This window comes from Meles meles, chromosome X, assembly GCF_922984935.1.
Source record: "Meles meles chromosome X, mMelMel3.1 paternal haplotype, whole genome shotgun sequence".
Taxonomy (NCBI): Eukaryota; Metazoa; Chordata; class Mammalia; order Carnivora; family Mustelidae; genus Meles; species Meles meles.
The window spans coordinates 44,522,850-44,539,878 of record NC_060087.1 but is presented as its reverse complement, the minus strand read 5'-3'; the positions used below and the strand labels follow the sequence as shown (position 1 = coordinate 44,539,878).

The window sequence follows — 17,029 nt, the reverse complement described above, 5'->3', positions numbered from 1 at the left end:
AGGAAGCAAGTTTCAGAGTGGTGGAGTGACATGTCCAAGGTTAATACCACTAAATGGCAGAGTCAGGATTTGAACTAGTACCTAGCACATAAGAGTCTCAGTTCGTGTATATTGTCTATGGAATGAATAAATTAATGAGAGATATTTCAGACAGTTAAATCTAGTAGCATTTTTCTTTTCTGTTTGTCTTTCTGATATTTTGTAACAAAAGTTTTCAAACATACAGGAACATTTAAAGAATTTTACATTAAACACTCATATACCCAGCGTTTAGATGCTACTATTAACATTTTACTATATTTGCTTTATCACATTATCTATTCCTTTACTGATTCCCTCTCTCTATCCATAAATCCCTATTGTTTTCTGTTATATTTCAAAGCAAACTGACATCAATACAGGTCCCTATAAATATCCCAGCATGCATACCACTACTGTGTTTTATGATTCTTTCCTTTTGAGGTAAAATGTACATACAACGAATTTTACAGATCTTCAGTGTATTTCTTAGGGTGAATTCTGACACACCCCACACCAGCATATCCAAAACCCTTATCAATATATAGAACATGACCATCAACCCAGAAATTTCTCTCATGTATGTTGTTCTTAAACGTTGTGCCACTTCCCTAATTTAACCAGCAGCTCTTTTGGCAGCTAGATGTCAATGATTCTAACTGGGAAGCTGTGTTGAGATAGCTTTTCCTTCATAGACTGATGCTCTGGGGAGGGTGGGGGGAGAACCAGGTAGCACTTAACAAGATCTGGTCCTTAGGGCTCTTCACTTTGATAAATTTCACCTGGAAGCATTTCTTCTCCTTTCAAGCAAACATTTGTGAAGGGTTGACTGTTGATTACAACAATTAACTTTATCAGTTTAAACTGAGGTGAAACCATGAATTTGTTTTATTTTATTGTAATTTAATATCAGTAAATGAATAGATGCTAGCATTAATGGCTACTCTTTTCAGCAGGGACTCTTTCATCTATGTTTGCCTAAAAATAAAAATATTGCTGCTAAACATAAAATGTTTCCAGCTTGGTCCTCAAAGTGAGCTCCAGTCAGTTCATTGAAACCCAGATTGGGGCTAAGAGCTAAAATATACATAGAACATTCAAAGGAGTGTGTGTGTGTGCTTGAGTAGGATATGGATAACCCAAAGGGCCTGTGGCCTATTTGAAAAAGCCATATTGGGGGGCGCCTGGGTGGCTCAGTGGGTTAAGCCTCTGCCTTCGGCTCAGGTCATGATCTCAGGGTCCTGGGATCGAGCCCCACATCGGGTTCTCTGCTCAGCGGGGAGCCTGCTTCCCTTCCTCTCTCTCTGCTTGCCTCTCTGCCTGCTTGTGATTTCTCTCTGTCAAATAAATAAATAAAATCTTAAAAAAAAAAGCCATATTGGACCAGATAAGCTATGTTACCCTCTGGAAACCCAGGTTTCGAGTAATTTGATATGTAGTAAGAATTTGGCTATTCCATGATTTGGGTAATGTGAGAGGCATTATAGGTTGAATTGGCAGAGATACTGATGGGCCTACCAAAAATGCCTGAGGCCTTGGTCCTTTGGTTAATGGTACCGCTGCTGGTTCGCAGTGTTAGCATTGCCACTTGGACTTCTTATCTAGGGATTTTCACAATTTAAAGTTTATCACAGGGCGCCTGGGTGACTCAGTCATTTAAATGTCTGTCTTCGGCTCAGGTCATGATCCCAGGGTCCTGAGATGGAGCCCCACATCGGTCTCCCTGCTCAGCATGGAGTCAGTCTGCTTCTTCCTCTCCTCCCCATTTATGCTCTCTCTTACTATCTCTGTCTTTCTCTCTCTCTCTCTCTCTCTCAAATAAATAAATAAGTAAATATTTTTTAAAAATAAGATTTATCACAACCACCCCAGTGGATTAAAATACAGATCGCTGGGGCACACCCCCAGAGTTTGTGACTCATTAGACCTAGAGTGGGTCCTGGAAATTTGCATTTCTAACAAGCTCCCTGGAGATGTTGCTGGTTTAGGGACCACACTTTTGAGAACCACTGCTTGAACAAATGAACAAATGAATGAATGAATAGGATCCCTTGCCCAAGACCACATTGCTTCCCCTCTATAACCTTATGGCATTATTTATAGTTGAGTGAGTGAGAATAGTTACCCCCTGTGTAACATGTGCCTGTTGCTGCTAAGTGTTAGAGTTGGGGAATACTAGGGAGGGTAAATACACTACCTTTTTCTCCAGCCTGCACAGCAAGAATTTGTGCTGGGTTTGTTATGACCCTGGTTTTCTCATAGTTCTAACTGATCTTGCCACAGACAAGGAAAGAACCCAGGCCCCAAACCACATGACACAGTTTTAATTAACTCCCTCCTGTGTCAGGACCCTTAGAAAGAGATAATATGTAGCTATGGAGACCATACGTCCCATATTTCCTGGGACAGCTCTAATTTCACATATTCTGTCCTCTTGTCCCCATAAATAGAATTGTCAGACCATGTCCTGCATTTGGATTCAGAAAATATTGTTCCCATATGCATGGCCCTAGGGAGCCAAACACAAGTCTTCACTTTCTTTCTTGAGATTATGGGGACCAGGGCAAAAGCTTGGCTCTTGGAGAGCACTAGAGAGTTGGGGTAAATCTAAACATTTGAGATGAGCAACAAGCTGCCTGTTCCTTTTCTCCTTTTTTTTTTCTAAAGCCTTAGTGATGCCAGCTATAGCTCCTTGAACATTACAAATACGAGAGTCTGAGTGATGGGAAGGACTGAATTGGACCTCTGGCTGCCTTTCTTTCTTCCTCCCCCTCCCTACCCCCACTCTCATGCTCTGGAAGGACCACACAGAAATAGTCCAGACAGAAGAGCCACTCCAAAGAAGGAAATTCCACAACCATTACTGACCAGCCACTCAGTCTTGTATTTACCTACCTTCTCTGGCAGGAAGTTCTTCCTTCTTGCTAACATCAGTCTCTCACATTGCAATTTCAGTTTCTTTCCCTCTTGCTCTGCTTTCAATCAAAATTAAGAACAGCTGGTCCTTACCCTCTATGTTCTTTATGTGCATAAAAGTCCTATTAAACCATCCTTCCTGGGCCCAGGTTTAACCATCCTTGGAGCTCCTTTTTCCTTCCTGCGTGTATCTGACTTGCCAACCATTTAATGATCTTTGCCATAGGGAAGCAACTTAGGCAGTTTGGGCCAACAGTGCAGCAAAGCCTAAAGCTTTATGACTTGTGCTAATGGACGTGCTAGATGTTTAGTAGAGACTATTTTTGAGCACACAATTGTGAACAATTTAAAGTGGACTGTACATGGAACCCATTTCCTCTCCTGGCTCCCCCAACAGGGCCTCCCCTTAGCAGCTGAAATGAGTTAGTGGCAATCAGTGCAGAGCAGGAATCCTGTGGTTTCTGCCCTTCCCTCCTGCTGGTTCTATGGCAGCTAGTCTCTTTAAAATGAGCTTTCTTCTTAGTAAGGCTGGTAAATATGACTTTAGAATCAGCTGGACACAGAGGCTAGGAATCACCTTAGCTGAAAAGCAGGAGGTGCCAGGGCTGAAGCTCCTGGTGAAATTTAGAGGGCGGGGTACAGGGGTGACCAGGGATCCATGAGAGGAACTGGACCCAGAATGTTTGCCATCTACAGGATGATTGCACCTTGGAGTTGTACATGCCAGTTTTGCAAGTTTGCCGAGGACTTGTCTGACTTTTGTTTGTGCACTTGGCCTTTGTCCACTGTACCAACTCTGTGAAAGGGATGCCAGCTATCTGTGGCAGAATCCCAGGCTTGGCGCCATTTGGGTTCCTAAAGACAGGAGGTCACTTGCCATGCGATGGGATTCTCTTCGTTAGGTGGGTTACCTGCCTTTGGTGGGATGTATTCCTGAACCGTTTGCATGGCGTGGGAGAGCTGCTATCTTACGTCATGCAGCTGGGTGGGTCTAAGAGCCAGTCCAATCGGGGTGAAATAGATCTAGCTAATGGCACTGCAGAGGAAAGGGATAGGGCCAACTCCTATTTGTCTTGTCCTCATCTTCTTACTGTTGGCTCCTCCTTTTTAATCAAACCGTAAAAGCTCTTCACAAAGTCTAGCCAGGCAGCTTGTCTCAGCAAAGCTACAGGAGCAGTTAATGTACCCAGCCATAAAGAAGGAAGAGAAAGTGACAGAGAAGAAGAAAAAAAAAAGTTGGCATTTGTGTGAGGATGTCATTGAAGGCTTCATCACAGATACACTCAAGACATGGACAGGAACAGAAATTGGGGTGGGGGCTGGGAAAGCAGTTTGATTGAAGCATTAGCTGCCTTGGTACTGAGCCAAGGCAAATTGCCAGAGAACCATTAAACTCTGTGTAATTCCATACAATTCACAGCAGCCACACGTAATCTGAATCAAACCTGACAAAACTTCCCTATCACTTATTGTCCATTAGTGCCAAATGCATACTCTACATTTACGTACACTTTTTTCATCATATCATGGTGGCCGTATTTTCCAAGCCCCAAATCTGAAAACATGCCTTGACAAAGAGTTTTTTCTTTCCTGACTTGTGAATTTGTTTATATGAAAAGCCTTGCAAAGGGATAAACACTGAACTACGCTGAACAAATGGCCTTTAAGGAATATAGTCACATGAAGTAGGGTTAGGGCAAACTCTCATTCAGATGCTGTTGAGCGCCCCCACACCCCCTGCTGCCATACACCTTTTTAGGGGTCTGAGGGAATTGGTTAAGCACTAAATCAAATTAGAATCTGGTTTAAACCCATCGTCTGGATTTGCTCTTAAAATTTTTGGGAATGATGGACTGAAAGGGCCTGTTGTAATGTCTGTACACAGGAAGGTGGAGTAGATGTTACTTTGAATTCCCAGATGCTGGGAGCAGTTAAATCTCCCAGTGTTCATGGTCTGTTTGTGAGGGCTTGTGTGTGTGTTTTAAATTAACGTGTCCTGCTGAGAATGTTAAAAGGAAGGAGAATCATATATGGATGGATACAACGTATTGTTACCATGCACTTAAGTTTACTTAAAAGCTTCATTCCTCCCACTGCATTAAGAGTCTAACAATCACCTCTGGGCATTCACCACAAACAGGAGATAGTTAGCACAAAGCAGAATTAATTTGGAATATTCTGAGCCAACAATAATAATGCTTTTTAAAAAGCTTGGAGACTTGGGGTGCCTGAGTGGCTCAGTTGATTAAGCGTCAGACTTTCGATTTCGGCTCAGGTCGTGATCTCATGGTCGTGAGATCAAGCCCTGTGTCAGGCTCTGTGCTAGGTGTGGATTTTGCTTAAGATTCTCTCGGGGTGCCTCGGTGGCTCAGTGGGTTAAGCCTCTGCCTTCAGCTCAGGTCATGATCTCAGGGTCCTGGGATCGAGCCCCGCATCGGTGTCTCTGCTTAGTGGGGAGCCTGCTTCCCCCTCTCTCTCTGCCTGCCTCTCTGCCTACTTGTTACCTCTCTCTGTCAAATAAATAAATAAAATCTTTAAAAAAAAAAATTCTCTCTCTCCCTCTCCCTCTCCTCCCACCCAGCTCGCTTGTACTCTCATGCACGCGCTCTCTATCTCTCTCTCTCAATCTCTCTCTTAAAAAAAAAGTGCCTCTTTAACCAGAACTCTGCATTGCTACTTAAGGTTCATAAGTAGCAGTATACCCATGGAAAACAAAAATGTTTTGTCACATCCACACAGAAGAAAGTATCTTAAACCTAATACATTTTTTATCTTGGGCGAGTCACATACCATCCATGAACCAAAGCTGTATGATCAGTGAAGTGAAAATGTTCCTTGTCCAGCATCCAGCAAATGAGTAGGATGATAGCCTAAAAGTCTTTTAATTCTCCTTTTAACAAATATTTCTTGAACAACTACTATGTGTTCAATACAGACATTTGTTTTCTAAGGTATCAGCAACAGAGCTATAAAAAGATATGGTGAGTGCTGTGAAGTGTGTAAGCCTGTTGATTCACAGACCTGTACCCCTGGGGCAAATAATACATTATATGTTAATAAAAATAATTTTAAAAGAAGAGTATTTTAAAAAGATAGTGTGATTGTCTTTACTACTATAATGTAAGCATCCTGACACAAAGTAAATATATACAGAAACAAATGTGATAATACAAAATGATAACTTTGATGAAGAAAATAAAATAATGTGGTGGAGAATGATGGGGATCAGGGTTGGGGAAAGAGAGGAGTCTACTTTATCTCAGGGAAAGTGTCTCTGAGAAGGTAGCATTTGAGCGGACACTTGCATGATGAAAGGAGCTACATAAGGACCTAGACAAAAAATGTTCTCAGCAGAGAGAACAGCAAGGGCAAAAGTCCTAGATGAGGATGGGTTTGACCTCTCTGAAGAACAGAAAGTTCAGTATGACTGCAGTGTGTAGGAAATGAGGCCAAAAAGACAGACATGGCCAAATTGTGTAGTGCTTCTAATCTTCTGCTATTTACGTTGTAAGAATCATTCCTTGGTCTCCTTGCCTGATTTAATTAGTGAACATAAGTGCCAGATGTTAATGATAGGGGTGCTTGAGGTTTGCCCATAAGAAACCCAGGAAGAGGCACTGATGGGGGGTGGAGGAGAGGCTAAGACAGACAAAACAAGCTCAGATGCCTGGGGGAGAAAGAAGTGTAGATGGAAGAGAGTGTGTACACAGGAGAGGCAGTTAGGGAGAGAGGCAGGAAGTCTGGAGGGAGGAGGGAAGGCACCAGAATGACCTTGGCTATGAGGAAAGTTCTCAGTGCCAAGGTTTGTGGAGTCTGCTGTCAGAAGGTGTCAACCATTACAGGAGAAGGTGCAGGGCTCTATCCTTGTGTTTAAGATTAGGAAGTGGGAATGAGCAGGGACAGGAGCCAAAGATCTGCCAGAGAGGAGGGGGTGGGGGGTTGGGCAAAAAGGGTGAAGGGGAATGGGAGGTATAGTCTTTTAGCTATGGAATGAATAAGTGACAGGAATAAAAGGCACAGCATAGGGAACATAGTGCTATTTTAATAGCATTGTATGGTGACAGATGGTAGCTACATTGTGAGCACAGCACACCATACAGAGTTGTCAAATACACCATGTTGTACACCCAAAACTAATGTAACAGTGGATGTCAGATGTACTCAAATAATAATTTAAAACTCAGGTTCTTTCTTTTCATCCAGACTCAACCTGAAAAGCAAGCCTGCTACCAGAAGAAAGGCTTCTATACCGCTCTACCCTTATTGATTTCCCAGATCTTGAACCCAAATACCCACCATTTCCTGCTTCATTTGCTTCTCCAACTAATCCTGCCGTGGCAAAGGGAAACACACTCTGATGGGAAAGTCTCTACCCAACACGAACACACAAGCAATTGAATGTATTTTCTCTCCCTTTTTTTTTTTTTTCCAACAGTGGAAACATGATTTCGCTCTGTGTTATTTGACACATCTTGCTGAGCGGCAAAGAGATAGGTATGTGTCACTTCTCAGTCACCATGTGAACAGGACAGTAGCTTGGAACAGAACAGTGTGATGACTTATTTGTTCCCAGATTTGCAGCACTATGTGAAAGCAGCAGCAAGTGTGCCAGTTTAATTTAAAATTGGAACTGTCCTAGGGTCAGTAAAGCATATTATTGCTATTGCCTTTGCAACATACATATATACCTTGGTAGATTCTTTCTGTGGGAATAGGTTGCTTTAATAGCAGTTATGCAGAAGCATGGGAGGAAATTAAATGCCCCCTTTCCCCCTTCTTCATCTAACACTGTTCAGAGGGCTAAGCAAAGACCAAAGATTAAAATCACTGCTGGAGAAAGGAGGCCTGGGCAGAGGCAAACAATGTCTGGGAGCAGAATGCAGGGGCAGTGAAAAATAGAAAGCAAGTTCCTTTTCCCTTTATCCACATCTGGTAGAGGGCACGCGGGTAAGCTGGACAAGGGGTTTCCAGACAGTAGAGCAGGCTGAGTATTTTCCAGAGGCAGCCTTTTGTCCCATTCCTGAAGGGTGTTAGTCCTTTGGTCTTTTTCCAGTCAGAAATGACTAATGTTGGATATGTGCACTCTTTAGAAACTGTCTTTGGCTTTTTGCATAATGGGTTATAAATAAATGGCTTCAGGGAACCAGCAATGAGTTATTGAGTGAACCTGGCTTTGGGATGGTTCAGATTCGGAATAGTTAATCATATCCTCTTGGGCTGAAAGGCTGTATCTAACTTATTCATTTCCAGCTGTAAAGTGAAAAAGATGCTTTGGATCAGCTTGAATAGTTTTAACATCAACAGTGGTTGATGCTGGAGAAATAAAGATTATGTTAATCCAAGTAGAATTATTTCCATCTCTCTCTAGTAATCTGGTGGAGTTAAATGCCCATTTTTCTCTTAATTGGGGCATTTCTTACATGCATTCATGCACAGTTCATAAATGCCAATAAGGTCATATATCCTATTTCCAGCAGTTTTATATTAGGTGGTATGAAAAAGACTCTTGGTCTTTCCAGCCATGTAAGCTCACACACTAGATTTGCATGCCATGCTGTCTTAATGCTGGGGGGCATCCTATGAGCTTTCTGGTTTGTCTTAGACTGTTTTAACCCTATACAAGGAAGCTTATATCATGGTTGTATACAGCAAATCCCATCACTGGCAACTGCTTCCAGAAGTCAGGAACAAAATCTTTAAGGTACTACCATACCCTTTCCTCTACTTTCTTGCACCCAGTCCTCCCTAAACTCTCAACTACACCAGCTTTGCAAGGTTCTTTGCTCACTTGTGCCACTGGAATTCATAGTTTAGTAGACAGCCAAGAAGCATAGGCAATCCAATAGGAGGCAGTAATGATTGATGCCAGAAGAAGAAATACCTGGTGTGGCCGTGGCCTGATCAGAAGTTCTGCTTCTCAGAGTGGGTATTAGGAACTCTGAGGAGCACAAGCAAGAGGCATATCAGAGATACACAGGCAGAGCAGAAGTAAATGGCTCAAAGATTAGATAAGATATGGATTCCTTTTTTATGATATGTCAAGATAGAAATTAGTTGGTGATTTAAAAAAAAAAACTCTTCACCTCAACCAGTTGGCAGATAAAAAGAGTGAAATCTTTGTCTTCATTTTCATTTCCTACCAAAATCATTCACTTGATGAACAGTGTCTCAAAGCAGAGAGGAACGATGGGGACATTCATAAATTATAGCCCTACTGTGAAGGATTACCCTTTGAAGTGAAATGCTCTGCTTTGATTAAAGCTATGAGTATGTGAAAACAGTGCCTGGTTGTTTGTCTGTACCTCAGAAATATAATCTGTAATCTAGTGGTTCTTATCTTTGAAAGTCTTATGTTAAGGACTAACATACACACGTGCACACACACACATACACACACACACATGCAGTAAAATGCACAAATCTCAATGAATTTTTAGATACGTGTAGTTTCAGGTAATCAGCACTGAGATCAATATGTAAAACATTTCCAGCACCGCTGACAATAACACTCATGTGCCTTCACATTTAGTACACCCACTCCAGAGAGCACCAATATGTTGAGTTTTATTGACATAGATTAGCTTTATCTGTTCTCGACCTACATGTAAAATGGAATCACACAGTATGTACTATAGTCTTCTCTCTTTCACCCAGCATAATAGTTTTAAGATTCATCCAATCTCCTGCATATATGAATACTTCGTTCTTCTTAATTGCTGTGTAGTGTGCCATTCTGTATATGTGTGGGTTTTTTTAAGTTTTTATTTTCATTCCAGTTAATTAACATACAGTGTTATATTAGTTTCAGGTGTACAATATAGTGATTCAACAGTCCCATACATCACCTTGGGTTCATCAATACAGGTGTGTCCTTAATCCCCACCACCTACTTCACCCATCACCTCACCCTACTCTCCTCAGGTAACATCAGTTTATTTTCTATAATTAAGAGTCTGTTTCTTGACTTGTCTCTCTATCACTTCTGTTTTTCCCTTTTCTCATTTGTTTTGTTTCTTAAATTCCACGTATGAGTGAAATCACATGGCATTTGTCTTTGACTGATTTACTTCATGTAGCATTATACTCTCTAGCTCCAACCATGTCATTGCAAGTGGCAAGATTTCATTCTTGTTCATGGCTGAGTAATATATATATATATATATCTCACATCTTCTTTATCCATTCATCCATCAATGGACACAGGAGCTACCTCCATTTCTTGGCTATTATTAATAATATGGCTGTAAATGTAGGAGTGCACATATCCCTCTGAATTAGAGTTCTTGTAGTCTTTGGGTAAATGCCCAGTAGTGCAATTGCTGAAGCATAAGGTAGTTCTAATTTTAATGTTTTCAGGAAACTACACACTGCTTTCCAGAGTGGCTGCACCAGTTTGCATTCCAACCAACAATGCATGAATATTCTTTTCTCGCCACATCCTTGCCAACACCCGTTGTTTCTTGCATTATTGATTTTAGCTATTATGACATGTGTAAAGTGATATCTCATTGTAGTTTTGATTTCTATTTCCCTTATGATAAGTGACAAAGAACAACTTTACATGTTTCTGTTAGTCATATGTATGTCTTCTTTGGAAAAATGTCTGTTCATTTCTTCTGCCTATTTTACAATTGGATTATTTGTTTTTTGGGTGTCGAGTTTCATAAGTACTTTGTATATGTTGGATACTAACCCTTTATCATATATGTCATTTGCAAATATCTGCTCCCATTCTCTAGGTTGTCTTTTAGTTTTGTTGATTGTTTCCTTCACTGTGAAGAAGCTTTTTATATTGATGAGTCCCAATAATTTATTTTTGCTTTTGTTTCCCTTGCCTCAGGAGACCTATCTAAAAAGAAGTTGCTGGGGCCGATGTGAAAGAAGTTACTGCCTCTGTTCTCCTTTAGGATTTTTATGTTTTCAGGTCTCACATGAAGGTCTTTAATTAATTTTGAATTTATTTTTGTGGATGGTGTAAGAAAAGGGTTCAGTTTCATTCTTTTGCATGTTGCTGTCCAGTTTTCCTAAGACCATTTGTGGAAAAGACTGTTTTTCCTACTGGATATTATTTCCTGCTTTGTTGGAGATTAATTGGCCATGTAGTTGTGGGTTCTTTTCTGGGCTCTCTATTTTGTTCCATTGATCTATGTGTCTGTTTTTGTGCCAATACCACACTGTTTTGATTAATACAGCTTTGTAATGTAACTTGGAGTCTGGAATTGTGATGCCTCCAAGTTTGCTTTTCTTTTTCAAGGTTTTTTGACTTTTCAGGTTCTTTGTGGTTCCACACAAATTTTAAGATTGTTTGTTCTAGTTCCATGAAAAATGCTGATAGTATTTTGATTGGGATTACATTTAATGTGTAGATTGCTTTCAGTAGTATAGACATCTGAACAATATTTGTTTTTCCAGTTCGTGAACATGGAATGTCTTTCCATTTCTTTGTGTCTTCTTCAATTTCTTTCATTAGTGTTTTATAGTTTTCAGAGTTTCACTTCTTTGGTTAGGTTTATTCCTAGGTGTCTTATTATTTTTAGCACAGTTGTCAATGGGATTGCTTTCTTAATTTGTCTATCTACTTATTTACTAGTAGTGTTTAGAAATACAACAGATTTCTATATATTCATTTTATATCCTGTTACTTTACTGAATTAATTTATCAGTTCTAGCAGTTTTTTGGTGGAATCTTTTGGGGTTTCTATAATTTTACCAATTTGGATTCCTTTTATTTCTTTTTGTGGTCTGATTGCTGTGGCTAGGACTTCCAGAACTATGTTGAATAAAAGTAGTTAGAGTGGACATCCTTGCCTTATTCCTGACATTAAGGGAAAAGCTCTCAGTATTTCCCCATTGAGGATAATGTTAGCTGTGGGGTTTTCATATATGACCTTTATTATATTGAGATATGTTCCCTCTAAACCTACTTTTTTGAGGGTTTTTATCATGAATGGATGTTGTACTTCATCAAATGCTTTTTCTATATCTATTGAAATAATTATATGGAGTCTTCATCCTTTCTCTTTTTAGTGTGATTTATCATGTTGAGCGATTTGTGAATATTGAACCACACTTGCAACCGAGAAACAAAACCCACTTGATTTTGATGAGTGATTTTTGTAGTATATTATTTAATTTGGTTTGCTATTATTTTATTGGGATTTTTTGCATCTGTATTTATCAGGGATATTGACCTGTAGTTTTCTTTGGTAGTGGTGTCTTTATCTAGTGTTGGTAGCAGGGTACTGCTTGATCTCATAGAATGAATTTGGAAGTTTACCTTTCCTTTTCTATTTTTCGGAATAGTTTGAGAAGAATAGGTATTAAGTCTTCTTTAAATGTTTGGTAATATTTACCATCTGGTCCAGGATTTCTGTTTTTTGGGAGATTTTTGATTACTGATTTAATTTCTTTGCTGGTTATCAGTCTGTTCAAATTTTCTATTTCTTCCTGATTCATTTTGGTAGTTTATATGTTTCTTGGTACTTATAAATTTTCTCTAGGTTGTCCAATTTGTTGGCATACGTTTATCATAACATTCTCTTATGATTAACTATATTTCCATGGTGTTGGTTGTTATTTCTCCTTTCTCATTTGTGATTTTATCTATCTGAGTCTTTCTCTTTATTTCTTGGTAAGTCTGGACAAGGGTTTATCAATTTTTTTCAAAGAATCAGCCCCTGGCTTCATTGATCTGCTCTATTGAGGTTCTTTTAGATTCTGTACCATTTATTGCTGCTCTAATCTTTGCTATTTCCTACATTCTGCTGGTTTTAGGTTTTGTTTGTTGTTCTTTTTCTAGATCTTTAAGTGTAAGTTTAGGTTATTGTATGAGATTTTTCTTGCTTCTTGAGATAATCCTGTATTGCTGTAAACTTCCATTTTAGAACTGCTTTTGCTTTATCCCAGAGGTTTTAGACTGTGTGTTTTCATTTTCATTATTTTCTATGTACTTTTTTATTTTTCTAATTTCCTGGTTGACCCAGTCATTGTTTTGTAGCATGTTATTCAACCTCCATGTATTTGTGGTCTTTCCAGATTTTTTTCTTGTGGTTGACTTCTAGTTTTATAGCATTGTGGTCAGAAAAGGTACATGGTATGACTTCAGTCTTCTTGAATTTGTTGAGGCTGAATTATGGGCTAATATGTGATCTTTTCTGGAGAATATTGCATGTACACTTAAAAAGAATGTGTATTCTGCTGCTTTAGGATGAACTGTTCTGAATATATCTGTTAAGTTCATCTGTTCCCATGTATCATTCAAAGCCTTGTTTTCTTGTTGATCCTCTGCTTAGATGATTTTGAAGGGAGTTTTCTGTGCCTCCTGGATCTGGATATCAGTTTCCTTCCCCACATTACAGAAGTTTTCAGCTATTATTTCTTCAAATAAATTTTCTGCTGCCTTCTCTTCTTCCCTTTCTTCTTTTTCTTCTTCTTCTTCTTCTTCTTCTTCTTCTTCTTCTTCTTCTTCTTCATCTTCTTCTCTTCTTCTCTTCTTCTTCTTCTTCTTTCTTCTTTCTTCTTTCTTCTTCTTCTTCTTTCTTCTTTCTTCTTCTTCTTCTTTTTCTTCTTTCTTCTTTCGTCGTCGTCCTCCTCCTCCTCCTCCTCCTCCTCCTCCTCCTCCTCCTCCTCCTCCTCCTCCTCCCCCCTCCTCCTCCTCCCCCTCCTCCTCCCTCTTCCTATAATATGGATGCTATTATGTTTGATAGAGTCATTGAGTTCCCTGAGTCTATTCTTATTTTGTATAGTTCTTTTTTTCTTACTTTTATTCAACTTGATTTCTTTCCCATTACTATATTCTAGGTCACTAATTCCTTCCTCTGCTTCTTCCATCTTGCTATTCATTCTATCAAGTCTGTTTCTCATTTTGTTTTTTGAGCCCTTTATCTCTGCTATATTATTCCTTATTTCTGTGTTAAGGGTTTCTCTCACATCTTCCACTCCCTTCTCAAGTGCACTGAGTATCCTTATGATTGTTGTTTTAAGGTCTCTATCAGACAGACATGTTAATTATATTTGTTTTGCGCAGATCTCTGGCTGTTGCCATTTTCTCTTCTTTCATTTGGGATAAATTTTTCTGTCTTCTCATTTTGTCTGCCTCTCTATGTCTCTTTCTCTGTGTTAAGAACATCAGCCCACTCTCCTGCTTTTGAAAGTGGTGACTTTATGAAGAAGAGTCCTGGAGTGCCATGCATTGCAGTGTCCCTTGTCCACCAGAACCTGGCACTTCAGGAGAATATCTTATGTATGTTGTTTACACCCTGCTCTTGTGTCTGAGTCACTTTTCATTTCAGTGCAATCTTTTGCACTAACTCTCTGCCTATTGTGGGCTTTGCTTGCTCTCCTTGGTGTTAGTGGGATCCAGGCAGGCCAGCTCTTGGTGGGGGGAGCATGCGGTCCAGGGCACTCGGGAGTGGGGCAGACTTGTTAGTAAAATTTGTGTTGGTCCTCTAGTCCTATGCCAGATCACCTGAAGTACTGTTGTGCCTGGAGGCTGAAGGTGGGTGCGATATGTGATGGTGACTGCGGGCACGTGACTGGGCATGGTGCAAGGGCTTGGCAGGGCATGCTGTGGCCACTGTATACCCAGCAGCTGGGTGTGGCATGTGCACAGCTTTTTAAAAAATTGCCACGAGCCCAGGCTACAAGTGTCTGTGCAGCCCTCCCTCCTACATCTGGCTCTGTGTTTAGGCTGGAGAGTGAAGGAAGAAAATCCCACCTGCCAACTTACCCATTTTCAACAAGTTCCCCAACATGCCCTAAAATCAAAAGAAAGAGATCTGTCTCCCATTTGCCCCCAACACTTTTGTAAACTGCTGTTTTTCTGTTGCATTTCCACATAGGCTGCTGTGTCTTTAGGTTGCCAACCCAGGTATCATTGGCCTCCTGGCTAGCCCAGTGCTGAGTCAGTTGACCATTAAAGCGCCAGGCTCCAAGTTCCCCTGGTTTTGCAAAATCACAGAATTCAGCCCCTCTGGTTTTTAAAGCCAAATGTTATGGGGATTAGTCTTCCCCATGTGAGCTCCCTGGTGCAGGTGCCCATTTCTCTCCTTCTTTCACACAGCTCCTTCCTTCCTGCAGACAGCCTCCTCTGCCTTTCTGACCTTCCTAATTTTTCAGACGCTGTGGAGTTTGTTCTGCTAGTCTTTAGCTCACTCTCCTGATTATTGACTTGGTTGCATATGATATCTTGTTGTAAATGTGAGATGAGATCAGCCTGGGGTCTTCCTACTCCACCATCTTCCCAGACTCTTGTAATCTGTTGTTTTGATGGACATTGGGGTTGTTCCTATTTTTTTTTTTTTTGCCTATAATGAAGAAAGCTAAAAATAAAAAAATAAGAATATAAATATAGAAACAATGTAAAAAATAAATCCAGAAAATATCCTATCACATCTTCTTGTGGACAACTACACTTCTTTCTCCTAAATATGGAATTTCTGGGTTTGACAGAGGCTATGCAGAGTTCTGCAGTAGCTGTACAATTTCATGCTCCCACCAGCAATGTAGAGTTCAAATGTTATCCTGCCAGTAACATGGTATTTTCAGTCTTTTTAGGTATTCTAGTGGATGTGTACTGATATTTTATTGTGATTTTAAATTCCATTTTTCTGATGAAAAATTATATTGCGCACCTTTTCATGTGTCTACTGGGCATTTGGCTATCTGTAGTGAAGTGCCTGTTCAAGTCTTTTGCTAATTGTTAACTGGTTGTGTTTTTCTTATTGATTTATAGTTCTTTTCATATTCTCGATACAATCCTTTGTCAGATATATGTATAATGAATATTTTTTTCCTAGTCTGTGACTTGCCTTTTCACTTCCAGTGACATTTGATGAATATAATATATTCTTTATTTCGATGAACTCCAATATAGCACTCTTTCCTTTATGGTTATTGCTTTTTTGCATTCTGTCCGAGAAATCTTTGACCACACAATGAGATACCACCTCACACTGGTCAGAATGGCTAAAATTAACAAGTTAGGAAATGACAGAAGTTGGCAAGGATACACAGAAAGGGGACACCTCTTACACCATTGGAGGGAATGCAAGCTGATATAGCCACTCTGGAAAACAGCGTGGAGGTTCCTCAAGAAGTTGAAAATAGAGCTACCCTATAACTCAACAATTGCACTACTAGGTATTTACCCCAAAGATAAAATGTAGTGATCTGAAGGGGCAACTTCACCCCAGTGTTTATAGCAGCAATGTCCACAATAGCCAAATAGCCAAACTATGGAAAGAGCCCAGATGTCCATTGACAGATGAATGGATAAAGAAGATGTGGCATATATATATATATGCCTTGTTCTATGTGGTAATATAGTGTGTGTGTGTGTGTGTGTGTGTATGTGTGTGTGTGTATAGACACATATATATAAAACGTGTGTGTCTATACACACACACACACATGCATGCACGCACAATGGAATACTACTCAGCCATCAAAAACTGAAATCTTGCCATTTGCAGCAATGTGGTTGGAACTGGAGGGTATTATGCTATGTGAAATAAGTCACTCACAAAAAGACAATTATCATACGATCTCACTTGTGTGTGGAATTTAAGAAACAAAACAGAGGATCATAGGGGAAGAGAAGAAAAAATAAAACAAGACAAAATTAGGGAGACAAATTGTAAGAGACTCTTAATCATAGGAAACAAACTGAGGGTTGCTGGAGGGGAGGGGGTCGGAGGATGGGGTAACTGAACATTAAGGAGGGCACATAATGTAATGGGTACTGGTTAACACCAGTTATAAGACTGATGAATCACTGACCTCTACTTCTGAAACTAATAATACATTATATATTAATTAATTGAATTTAAATAAAAAATTAAAAAATTTTTAAAAAGAAATCTGTGCCCACATCAAGGTCACAAAGATATTCTCATGTTTTCCTCAAAGGTTTTTTTTTTTTTTATTATTTTAGCCCTCCCATTTAAGTCTATGATTTGGATAAATGTTTTAGTAAAAATTTACACCAGCATGGAGGTTCCTCAAAATGTTGAAAATAGAACTACCCTATGACCCAGCAATTGCACTACTGGGTATTTACCCTAAAGATACAGACGTAGTGATCCGAAGGGGCACG

General features: G+C 39.8%; 1 protein-coding gene across 1 annotated transcript in view; it reads left to right on the top strand.

The window, feature by feature from the left end:
- SHROOM4 (shroom family member 4) overlaps positions 1-17,029 on the top strand; it is a 216,989-nt gene that overhangs the window by 76,311 nt on the left and 123,649 nt on the right. The gene's annotated exons all lie outside the window — the stretch shown is intronic.